Below are 12,963 nucleotides of genomic sequence, written 5' to 3'. Positions count from 1 at the left end.
TGCGTTCGGGCAAAAAAAACGATTCGCCCCCCTGACTGCTGGGACCCAGTAGTTACACCTTCGCACGCAAGGAAGTGTGTCCGAAAAAAAACGATTCACCCCCTGACTGCTGGGACCCAGCAGCTACACCTTCGCACGTAAGGAAGTGCGTCCGGGCAAAAAAACAAAAACAAAACGATTCGCCCCCCGACTGCTGGGACCCACCAGCTACATCTTCGCAGGAAAGGAAGTGCCTGACAGTCGGGACCCACCTGGTCGAAGCGTACGTAGCGTTGTCATCCTGGTCGCGAACGTGTATGTACATACTAGTCGATGTAGAGGCGCGCACGTGTCGTAGTAGAGGCGTGCACGTGTCGTAGTAGAGGCGCGCACGTGTCGTAGTAGAGGCGCGCACATAGCATGTACACATACGTACAGTGGCCAGGGTGCAAGAAAGAAAATATGGCCACGTATGTGTACATACGGGCGGGGTCTCGAACGCTTAGTCGCGCATACGTACGGTGAGGGCTCGTGTTCATGGGGAGGCAACGGAATGCGTCGTGTTCATGGGGAGGAAATGGAATGCGTCGTGTTCATGGGGAGGCAACGGAATGCGTCCTGTTCATCGGGAGGCAACGAAACGCATGGGAGCCAATCGGCTTGGACGGAACAGGCGATGGAAATGAGGCATGGCGTACCGCAAAACGGAGGAAACGGCCTTGTGTTCGACCGGCCACGTTCGGAATGGGGTCCTGTTGATCGGGAGGGGTGTGGCGTACCGCAAAACGGAGTAAACGGACCTCCTACGGTCGAAACGAGGGTCCTGTTGATCTGGAGGGGTGTGGCGTATCGCAAAACAGAGGAAACGGACCTCCTGCGGTCGAAACGGTGGTCCTGTTCATCGGGAGGGGTGTGGCGTACCGCAAAACGGACGAAACGGACTTGTGTTGGAGCGCTACGGTCGAAACGGGGGTCCTGTTCATCGGGAGGGGTGTGACGTACCGCAAAATGGAGGAAACGGACCTCCTACGGTCGAAACGGGGGTCCTGTTCATCGGGAAGGGTGTGGCGTACCGCAAAACGGGACTCCATGGGATACTATTCATCTCCACCGTCGACCTCCTCCAGCCTCCACGGGCTACCGTCGACCTACTCCAGCCTCCACGGGCTCCTGTTCATCCAGCCTCCACCGCGCGCTACTCCACCGGCTACTGTTCATCCACCCCTCCACCGTCTACTGTTCATCCAGCCCTCCACCTTCTACTGTTCATCCAGCCCTCCACACCACGGGGTCCTGTTCAACCACCCCTCCACGGCCACCCCTCCACCATCTACTGTTCATCCAGCCCTCCACACCACGGGGTCCTGTTCATCCAGAGGCAACGCCGCCACTGACTATTCATCCAACCCCCCCTGCAACGCTCACTGTTTTTCCAATCGATCGGCTTCAGTTAGCAGCAGTAGCGAAGGAATTGCTCCATCGGGTTCAGTTAACAGCCATTGTTCGATCGCTCGGGTTCAGTAACGCGTAGCCTGCAGTGCCATCGCTCGGGTTCAGTTAGAGACCAACGCCTTGCTCGGGTTCAGTTAGAGCCAACGCCTCGCACACACGCGCGTACGTGTACGAGAGAAATGCGCATCGCTCGGCCCCCGACCTCCCACCGTAACCGGAAACTCCCCGAAATTTTCCTACCCCTCGCTTCTACCATGGTTTTTGCCGTCATGCACGGCCCAAAGAATGTCATTGCATCTCTGGCCCGCCCAGGACGAAAAGCCCATTTTCTGTCATGATTTTTTGTCATAGAAGTAGGAGCCCACCACATCTATGATGATTCCGGGTTCTGTCACAATTATCGTCATAGAAGTGTCATATGTATGACATAAAAAAAATTGTTCGGGCAAAAATGTCACGGATGTGTCTTTTTTTGTAGTGTTTAGTACCGGTTGGAGCCACCAACCGGTACTAAAGGTCTGTTTTGGCCAGGCCAAGCGGCAGGAAGCGCCCACCTTTAGTACCGGGTGGTGGCTCCAACCGGTACTAAAGGACCCCCCCTTTAGTACCGATTGGAGCGACGACCCGGTACTAAAGGGGGTGCGCAAGTTTTGTCCCACCTCGCTAGCCGAGGGGCGTCCGCACTGGTTATAAGCCCCAGTGTGGTAGCTCTCTCGAGCTCCTCTCCAAAGCAGGCCTACTGGGCCTACTTATTCTCTGCTGCCCTGTGGGCCTACTGCGCCTTTGCGGGCCTACATCCTGGCCCAACAAAATGTTGCGTTTCTAGTCGTATGCAGGCCGCTCTGGCCCAGTAGGTGGGCTTTTTTATTTTCTTAATTTTTTTTGCTTCAATTTTTTGCTTTATTTATTTTTGTTTTATTAATTTTTGAGTATGTTTTTTTGCTATATTTAGAGTTTCTTTGTGAATACTTTTGCTTTAGGTATAAAAAATTATAAACTTTCTATTAGTGCCGGTAGTTTTCAAATTAGTTTAAATTTTGAATTATTTGAAATTTGTGTGAATCACTAGTTTGTGAATAACTTAACTTTGAAAATAGATTTTCAATGATTCTTTTTTATTATGTTTAATATTAGTGTGTTTTATCATTATATTCAATTTGGTAATGCTTAGGTTAATTAAAAAATGAAATGCCTTTGTAACAGATGAGTTTTCGTCCGAAACCCTAATACTTCGAAAGAGATTGTCCATTTTGTACACGAAGTGCATCCAGTTTTTGCCGTCATCCTCTCTACTTTTTTGCACATGCTATGTGGTTGAAATTATGATGCCATGCCAACTTTCAACCTTTTCTTAGTTCATTTGAAATGCTTTTCAATTTTAGGGTCATTTAGCTGAAAAAATCAATAAATGCATGAAAGAATTTGTTTGCACATAAAATTTCTTCGCATTTCAAATGCCAAAACACATAACTACCCTAACTATTACAAAGATTCCCTCCTGGGTGTGAAACACAGAAGAAAGTGATGATAGTGAAGCCAATCACATCCTAGATCTTAGGGTGTGAAACTTTTTCTTCGCGTGTGTCCCTTTGCGTCGTAGCCATGGAAAATCTTCATCATTTAACTGGATGCTCGGGTCAATATTCACTGTGAATGGAGCAATTTCATCAAACTTTTCATAATCTTCTGACATGTCTGTCTTGTCATCCACTCCCATGATGTTTCTTTTCCCTGAAAGAACTATGTGGCGCTTTGGCTCGTCGTATGATCCATTCGCTTCCTTATCTTTTCTTTTTCTCGGCCTAGTAGACATGTCTCTCACATAAAAAACCTATGCCACATCATTGGCTAGGACGAATGGTTCGTCTGCATACACAAGATTGTTGAGATCCACTGTTGTCATTCCGTACTGCGGGTCTTCTGTTACCCCGCCTCGTGTCATATTGACCCATTTGCACCTAAACAAAGGGACCTTCAAACCACCTCCATAGTTAAGTTCCCATATGTCCTCTATGTAACCATAATATGTTTCCTTTCCCGTGCTGGTTGTTGCATCAAAGCGGACACCACTATTTTGGTTGGTGCTCTTCTTATCTTGGGCGATCGTGTAAAATGTATTCCCATTTATCTAGTACCCTTTGAACGTCATTATATTCGAAGATGGTAACTCGGACAGCGAGTACAGGTCATCTTCAATATCGCCATCATGCATGGCACGTTTCTGCAACCAACCGGTGAAAGTCCTTGTTTGTTCACGTGTAATCCAGTCGTCAGACTTCTCCAGGTGTTTGGAGTGTAGAAAATTCTTGTGTTCCTCCATATACGGAGCCACCAAGGCGGAATTCTGTAGAACTGTGTAGTGTGCTTCAGTGAGATAATGCCCGTCCATACATATTATTTGATCCCCTCCTAGCGTGCCTTTTCCATCCAGTCTTCCCTTATGCCGTGATTCAGGAACACCAATCGGCTTAAGGTTAGGAATAAAGTCAATACAAAACTCAATCACCTCCTCATTTTCAGGGCCCTTCGAGATGCTTCCTTCTAGCCTAGCACGGTTATGAACATATTTCTTCAAGACTCCCATGAACCTCTCAAAGGGGAACATATTGTGTAGAAATACTGGACCCAAAACATTAATCTCTTCGCAAAGGTGAACTAGGACGTGCGTCATGATGTTGAAGAAGGATGGTGGGAAGACCAACTCGAAACTGACAAGACATTGCACCAAGTCATTCTCTAACCTTGGTATGATTTCTGGATCGATTACCTTCTGAGAGATTGCATTGAGGAATGCACATAGCTTCACAATGGCTAATCGAACGTTTTCCGGTAGAAGCCCCCTCAAAGCAACTGGAAGTAGTTGCGTCATAATCACGTGGCAGTCATGAGACTTTAGGTTCTGGAACTTTTTCTCTGCCATATTTATTATTCCCTTTATATTCGATGAGAAGCCAGACGGTACCTTCATGCTGAGCAGGCATTCAAAGAAGATTTCCTTCTCTTCTTTGGTAAGAGCATAGCTGCCCTGACCCTGATGTATGCCGTCTTTTCCGTGCATATGTTGCTGGTCCTCCCATGCCTCTGGTGTATCTTTTGTCTTCCCATACACGCCCAAGAAGCCAAGCAGGGTCACGCAAAGATTCTTCGTCACGTGCATCACGTCGATTGCGGAGAGGACCTCTAGGTCTTTCCAATATGGCAGGTCCCAAAATATAGATTTCTTCTTCCACATGGGTGCACATCCATCAGCATCCTTCGGAACAGGTTGTCCGCCAGGACTCTTTCCAAAGATTACCTTCAAATCCTTGAGCATATCATGTACATCAGCACCAGTACGGTGGCGAGGCTTCGTCCGGTGATCCGCCTCACCTTTGAAATGCTTGCCTTTCTTTCTTACGGGATGCCTGCTCGGAAGAAATCGATGATGTCCCAGGTACACATTCTTCCTACAACTATCCAAATATATACTGTCGGTATCATCCAAACAGTGCGTGCATCCGTGGTATCCCTTGTTTGTCTCTCCTAAAAGGTTACTGAGAGTAGGCCAATCATTGATGGTCACGAACAGCAATGCCTTTAGGTTCAACTCTTCCTGTCCGTGCTCATCCCATGCACGTACAACTGTTCCATTCCACAGCTGTAATAGTTCTTCAACTAATGGCCTTATGTACACATCAATGTCGTTGCTGGGTTGCTTAGGGCCTTGGATGAGCACTGGCATCATAATGAACTTCCGCTTCATGCACAACCAAGGAGGAAGGTTATACAAACATAGAGTCACAGGCCAGGTGCCATGGTTGCTACTCTGCTCCCCAAAAGGATTAATGCCATCTGTGCTTAGACCAAACCATACGTTCCTTGGGTCACCTGCAAACTCTTCCCTATATTTTCTCTCAATTTTTTTCCAATGCGAACCGTCAGCGGGTACTCTCAACTTTTCGTCTTTCTTATGGTCTTGTCTGTGCCACCGCATCGCCTTCGCATGCTCTTTGTTTTGGAACAAACATTTCAACTGTGGTATTATAGGAGCATACCACATCACCTTGGCAGGAATCTTCTTCCTGGGGCGCTCGCCCTCGACATCACCAGGGTCATCGCGACTGATCTTATAATGCAATGCACCACATACCGGGCAAGCGTTCAAACCCTCGTACTCACCGCGGTAGAGGATGCAGTAATTAGGGCATGCATGTATCTTCTGCACCTCTAAACCTAGAGGGCAGACAACCTTCTTTGCTTCATACGTACTCTCGGGCAATTCGTTGTCCTTTGGAAGCATATTCTTTATCATTACCAGCAACTTTCCAAATCCCTTGTCAGATACACCATTCTCTGCCTTCCATTGCAGCAATTCCAGTGTGGTGCCCAACTTTTTTTGTCAGCTTCGCAATTCGGGTACAACAATTTCTTGTGATCCTCTAACATGCGCTGCAACTTCTTCTTCTCCAAATCACTTGCGTAGTTTCTCTTTGCATCAGCAATGGCCCGACCTAGATCATCAGCGAGCTCATATTATGCCTCTTCTTCAGCTTCTTCCCGCATTGCCAGCTCAGCTTCTTCCCCCATTGTTGTATCATTGTATTCAGGGAACCCATGGCTAGGATAGCTATCGTCGTCCTCTTCTTCTTCATTGTCTTTCATCATAACCCATCTTTCTTCGTGCTTGGTCCAAACATTATAGTGGGGCATGAAACCGGACTCAAATAGGTGGACGTGAATGGTTCTTGACATAGAGTAATTGTGACCATTCTTACAGCCAGCACATGGACAAGGCATAAAACCATCCATCCGCTTGTTTGCCTCAGCGGCAAGCAGAAAAGTATGCACGCCATTAATGAACTCAGGAGAGCATCGGTCATCATACATCCATTGTCAGCTCATCTTCATTACACACCGAATAGACCAAATTAATACAAGTTCATACATAAAGTTCATATACAACACTTAATTAAATGCAACATAAAAATAACTCTCAAGCTAAAGAATTTAAATGCAACAACAAATGCGGTCAAGATCGAAACAAAGGTAACAATTGATCCAACAGCATAATCATACCAAACCACACTATCAATGGCATATTTTCTAATCTTTCTAATCTTCAACCGCATTTTCTCCATCTTGATCTTGTGATCATCGACGACATCGGCAACATGCAACTCCAATTCCATCTTCTCCCCCTCAATTCTTTTCAATTTTTCTTTCAAATACTCATTTTCTCTTTCAACTAAATTTAACCTCTCGACAATAGGATCGGTTGGAATTTCCGGTTCACATACCTCCTAGATAAAAATATCTATGTCAACTTGATGGGCATAATTTGTCATAAACACAAAATGCAACAACTAGTTTTAAAAGAGAATATACCACATCTGAATCATAACAAGGATGAGGGCCGACGGGGACGGATATCAAAACCATGGCACTATGTATAATAAACAACATACGGGTAAGATAATTATACGAGTAACTATATATCCAAATCACACAAACATAAATTTGGTAATGTAAAACATTCATGAACAAGAGCCTCACCACAAGGTGGTGCCGGCGACGGGACGGTGCGGGCGATCGACGGTGGTTACGACGGAGATTTAGAAGGCACTAAGTAAGCCACACCTACATATGCAAACTAAGTGTTATTTTTGACCTCAAATTGCATATAAATCAAATAGTAGGACATATAATTCCTCCCAAATTACAAAACTCACAAATTAATCACTATACAAAGCATTGCAAGAGCTAATCTAGCAATGAGAGATGAAAGGACAAAGTTGCTAACCTTTGTGATAATTTGAATGGATGGGGGACTTCAAATCTTGACAAATTTTGGGCAAAATGTGTGATGAGCTCGAGGAAGAGAGGGGAAGAACAGAGGAGGAGAGGGGAAAGGGGAAGAACAGAGCGAGCTCGGGTGGATGAAGGGTTTATGTACGACGGCCTTTAGTACCGGTTCGTGCCACGAACCGGTACTAAAGGTGCTGGAGGGGCCCCAGACTGACAACATCCTGCCACCACTCTCTTTAGTACCGGTTCGTGGCACGAACCGGTGCTAAAGGTTCACCATGAACCGGTACTAATGAGAGCGGCCGGCTAGCCGTTGGAACCGGCACTAATGGACACATTAGTGCCGACTCAGAATCAAACCGGCACTAATGTGCTTCACATTTGACCCTTTTTCTACTAGTGATTCAAAAGATCAAACCCAGGCAGCTCTTTCTATGTAGGTGCCAATGATGGCATATTTGGAAGTTGTTATTTCTCTCTAGATGCCTGCAAAAGGGGTTTCATGCAAGCATGTAGGCCTATCATTGGATGGATGCCACCTGAAGACAAAGGATGGAGGTGTTATGTTGTGTGCTGTTGGCATGGACCCTAATGACTGCATTTACCCTCTAGCTTTTGCAGTTGTTGAGGTAGAGAACACTGACACATGGAAATGGTTTCTGTCAAACCTGAAGAGTGACTTGGGAATTCTGAACACAGAGCCATGGACTATAATGTCAGGCAAGCAAAAGGGGCTAATCAAGGGAGTGATGCAGCACTTTCCTAATGCAGAGCATAGACACTATGTTAGGCATATATGGCAGAATTTTCAACAAAGACACAAAGGAGATGTTCTTAAGAACCAGTTATGGAAGTGTGCAAGGAGCACAAAACAAGAGCTGTGGGCCACAAGCATGGAGGAAATGAAGGTCATCAGCCTAGAAGCATACAAATGGCTTGAGCAGCTACCACCCAGTACTTGGGTTAGGGGCTTCCAAAGAGACTTGGTCAAGTGTGATATCCTTCTGAATAACAATTGTGAGGTTTCAACAAATATATTCTTGATGCCAGGGAGATGCTTCTCATATCAATGATTGAGAAAATCAAAACCTAGCTCATGGTCAGATTCTGCAACAAAAGAAAAGAGGTAGAGAACTGGCCTGGTTCTGTATGCCCAAAAATAAGAAAAGAATTGGAAGGAATATAGAGTTGGCAGCTACATGCATGGTTTCAGGGGCTGGTGATGGCATCTTCCAGGTTGACAACAGGAGCAAGACATACATCGTTGACCTCAAGGAAGAGAGTTGTACATGCAAAAGGTGGGATCTTAGTGGAGTTCCATGCCACCATGCAATTGCATGTTGTAGACATGAGAGAATTAACCCAGAGAGTTTGGTGCACTCCTGCTACAGTATAGAAGCATTCAAGTTAGCATACAAGCCAATTATCAAGCCTTGCAGAGATAGGAGTGAGTGGCAGAAGATGAATGCTTGTGAAATCAAACCACTTGTCTATGAAAAGAAAGTTGGGAGGCCTTCAAACAAGAGTAGGAGAAAGCAGTCTTGTGAGATTGAAAAGAAAGATGGCACAATGGTACTGACCAGACATGGAGGCACAATAACATGTTCATACTGCCATGAACAGGGCCACAACATCAAAGGAGGCCAAAACTACCAGTGAGATGGGAGCCAAGGGCTATTCCTAAGGATGTGTCTGATGATGAACCAATTATGGCACAACAAGATGGTGTGCAATTCACACAGGAGGAGGTTCATGTCACACAAGATGATGGGCAAGTCACACAGGAGGAGCTTCATGTCACACAAGATGATGGGCAATTCACACAGGAGGAGGTTCATGTCACACAAGATGATGTCCAACTTACACAGGAGGATGTCAATGCCACACAGAATGATTGCCCAGTGCAGCAACAAGAGGATGAATATGATACACCAGTTGTTTTTAGGTAAATTCTAATCTTTTCTGTCCATTTCTTTTAGGTTGTATTTAATATGATACACCAGTGATGATAGCATGTGATGATTGGCTATCCAGAGGTGCAAGACTTTGGATGTACAATGCTTCTTAAGGTGCAGCAGTCTAGGCATGTACCTACAGAAGGAATTGAAGGCACTCTACCAGTTTCATCATTCATATTACAAGCATCTAGTTCTCAAGCTTCAGCACATACAACAACAGGTGCAAATGGTGGCAACCTGACCATGAAGTTGTTGAAGATGAAAAGAGACAAAGAAAGGCAGATGGCAGCCAGGAGAGATGAAGCACTAGAGGCAATGAATGAGATGGCAGAGAGGAGAGCAGAGGAGGCTCAAGCAAAGAGGCAGGAAACTGCTATCAGGAGAGCAGAGAAGGGAGCCAGAAGAACAAGGGCAATAAAAGAGAAGAAGGCTGAGGAAACAACAGCAAAGACGGAAGCTTTGGTAGCATGAAAAGTAGCATTACAAGAAGAGAAGGAGGCCAGGGCAATTGAAGCAATTGCAGCTAAGGCAGAGGCAGCAATGAAGAGAAGAGAAGAGCAAGAAGCAAAGAGAGCAATTGCAGCAGTGAAGAAAAAACAAGATACAAGAAGCAAAAAAGAAATAACAAGAAGAGGCCAAGAGAAGAAGAGTTGAAGAGAAGAAGCAAGCAGGAGAGCCAAGTGGACGTGTGCCCAAGAAGAAAAGATTCAACATGTTTGATGAGTTCAGATGAATCAGTGTTGTTGCACTTGTAATTCAGTGATTTTTTGGTAGAAACTTAAATCTGCGTGTTTCAGACTAGCAGAGCTCAAATGTAGTTCATTGAGTAAGTGGTTCATTGAGTAATTTGATGCTCATTAAGCTCAAATGTAGTTCATTCAGTGAAGAAACTACTAGAGCTCAAATGTAGCTCAATTCAAATGTACCAGACATAAGTAATTTGATGCAAACTAAACTTGATGCAGCATTGCAACATTTTTGCTTCTGTGTCCATCTTTGCTGTATTTGAGGCACACTGAATTTTTATGACTGAATTTGTATTGCTGAATTTGCTGCAAACTGAACATTGGTACGTCTTGAGCTTGCGTTAGTTTTCCTTGAAGAGGAAAGGGTGATGCAGCAATAGGAGCGTCAGTATTTCCCTCAGTATTTGAGAACCAAGGTATCAATCCTGTAGGAGGCTCCTCAAAAGTCCCACGCACCTACACAAACAAACAAGAACTCGCAACCAACGCAATAAAGGGGTTGTCAATCCCTTCACGGCCACTTGCGAAAGTGAGATCTCATAGAGATAATATGATAAGACAAATATATTTTTGGTATTTTATAATATAGATTGGAAAAGTAAAGATGCAAATAAAAGTAGATTGAAAGGTTCTATGATAAAAGATAGACCCGGGGGCCATAGGTTTCACTAGTGGCTTCTCTCAAGATAGCATAAGTATTACGGTGGGTGAACGAATTACTGTCGAGCAATTGATAGAAAAGCGAGTAATTATGAGTTTATCTAGGCATGATCATGTATATAGGCATCACGTCCGTGACAAGTAGACCGACTCCTGCCTGCATCTACTACTATTACTCCACACATCGACCGCTATCCAACATGCATCTAGAGTATTAAGTTCATAAAGAACAGAGTAACGCATTAAGAAAGATGACATGATGTAGAGGGATAAACTCATGCAATATGATATAAACCCCATCTTTTTCTCCTCGATGGCAACAATACAATATGTGCCTTGCTGCCCCTGCTGTCACTAGGAAAGGACACCGCAAGATTGAACCCAAAGCTAAGCACTTCTCCCATTGCAAGAAAGATCAATCTAGTAGGCCAAACCAAACTGTTAATTGGAAGAGACTTGCAAAGATAACTTAATCACACATAAAAGAATTCATAGGAGATTTAAATATTTCTCATAGATAAACTTGATCATAAACCCACAATTCATCGGATCTCGTCAAACACACCGCAAAAAGAGTTACATCAAATAGATCTCCAAGAAGATCACGGAGAACATGGTATTGAGATCCAAAGAGAGATAAGAAGCCATCTAGCTAATAACTATGGACCCGAAGGTCTATGGTAAACTACTCGCAACTCATCGGAGGGGCTATCGTGTTGATGTAGAAGCCCTCCATGGTCGATTCCCCCTCCGGCGGAGCGCCGGCGAAGGCTCCAAGATGGGATCTCGCGGATACAGAAGGTTACGGTGGTGTAAATAGTTTTCGTGATCGCCTCTGATGTTCTCGGGGTACGTGGGTATATATAGGAGGAAGAAGTAGGTCGGTGGACTCCCTAGTGGCCCACGAGATAGGGGGCGCCAAGTAGGGGGGTGCCATCCACCCTCGTGGCCTCCTTGATCACTTCTTGACTTTCACTCCAAGTCCCCTGGATCACGTTTGCTCCAAAAAGATCGCTCCCGAAGGTTTCATTCCATTTGGACTCTGTTTGATATTCCTTTTCTTCAAAACACTGAAATAGGCAAAAACAATAGCAATACGGGTTGGGCCTCCGGTTAGTAGGTTAGTCCCAAAAATGATATAAAAGTGTAAAGTAAAGCCCATAAACATCCAAAACAGGTAATATAATAGCATGGAACAATCAAAAATTATAGATACGTTGGAGACGTATCAAGCATCCCCAATCTTAATTCCTGCTCGTCCTCGAGTAGGTAAATGATAAAAATAGAATTTTTGATGTGGAATGCTACCTAGCATAATTCTCAATGTAATTTTCTTTATTGTGGCATGATTGTCAGATCCAAATGATTCAAGATAAAAGCTTATAAAACACAAAAATAATAATACTTCGAAGCATACTAACAAATAATCATGTCCTATCAAAATAGCATAGACGAAGAAAGCTTATCCCTACAAAATCATATAGTTAGGCCATGCTTCATTTTCATTACATAAAATACTCCCATCATGCACAACCCCGGTTTCAGCCAAACAATTGGTTCATACTTTTTAACGCGCTTCAACTTTTTCAACTCTTACACAATACATGAGCGCAAGCCATGGACATAGAACTATGGTGGTATATGGTGGTGGTTGTGAGGACAAAAAGGGAGAAGATAGTCTCACATCAACTAGGCGTATCAACGGGCTATGGAGATGCCCATCAATAGATATCAATGTGAGTGAGTAGGATTGCCATGCAACGGATGCACAAGAGCTATAAATGTATGAAAGCTCAACAAAAGAAACTAAGTAGGTGTTGCATCCAACTTGCTTGCTCACGAAGACCTAGGGCATTTTGAGGAAGCCCATCATTGGAATATACAAGCCAAGTTCTATAATGAAAAATTCCCACTAGTGTATGAAAGTGACAACACAAGAGACTCTCTATCATGAAGATCACGGTGCTATTTTGAAGAACAAGTGTGGAAAAGAGATAGTAGCATTGTCCCTTCTCTCTTTTTCTCTCATTTTTTAATTGGTGGGCTCTTTGGCCTATTTTTTTTATTTTGGTGAGATCTTTGGCCTTTTTTTAAAGTTTGAAGTCTCATCCTGACTTGTGGGGGAATCATAGTCTTCATCATCCTTTCCTCACTTGGGACAATGCTCTAATAATGAAGATCATCACACTTTTATTAATTTACAACTCAAGAATTACAACTCAACACTTAGAACAAAATATGACTCTATATGAATGCCTCCGGCGGTGTACCGGGATATGCAATGAATCAAGAGTGACATGTATGAAAATTATGAGGGTGGCCTTGCCACAAATACGATGTCAACTACATGATCATGCAAAGAGCAATATGACAATGATGGAGCG

This window comes from Triticum dicoccoides, chromosome 6B (assembly GCF_002162155.2).
Source record: "Triticum dicoccoides isolate Atlit2015 ecotype Zavitan chromosome 6B, WEW_v2.0, whole genome shotgun sequence".
Lineage (NCBI taxonomy): Eukaryota > Viridiplantae > Streptophyta > Magnoliopsida > Poales > Poaceae > Triticum > Triticum dicoccoides.
The sequence above is the reverse complement of the archived record's forward strand: the minus strand, read 5'-3'. Positions refer to the sequence as shown.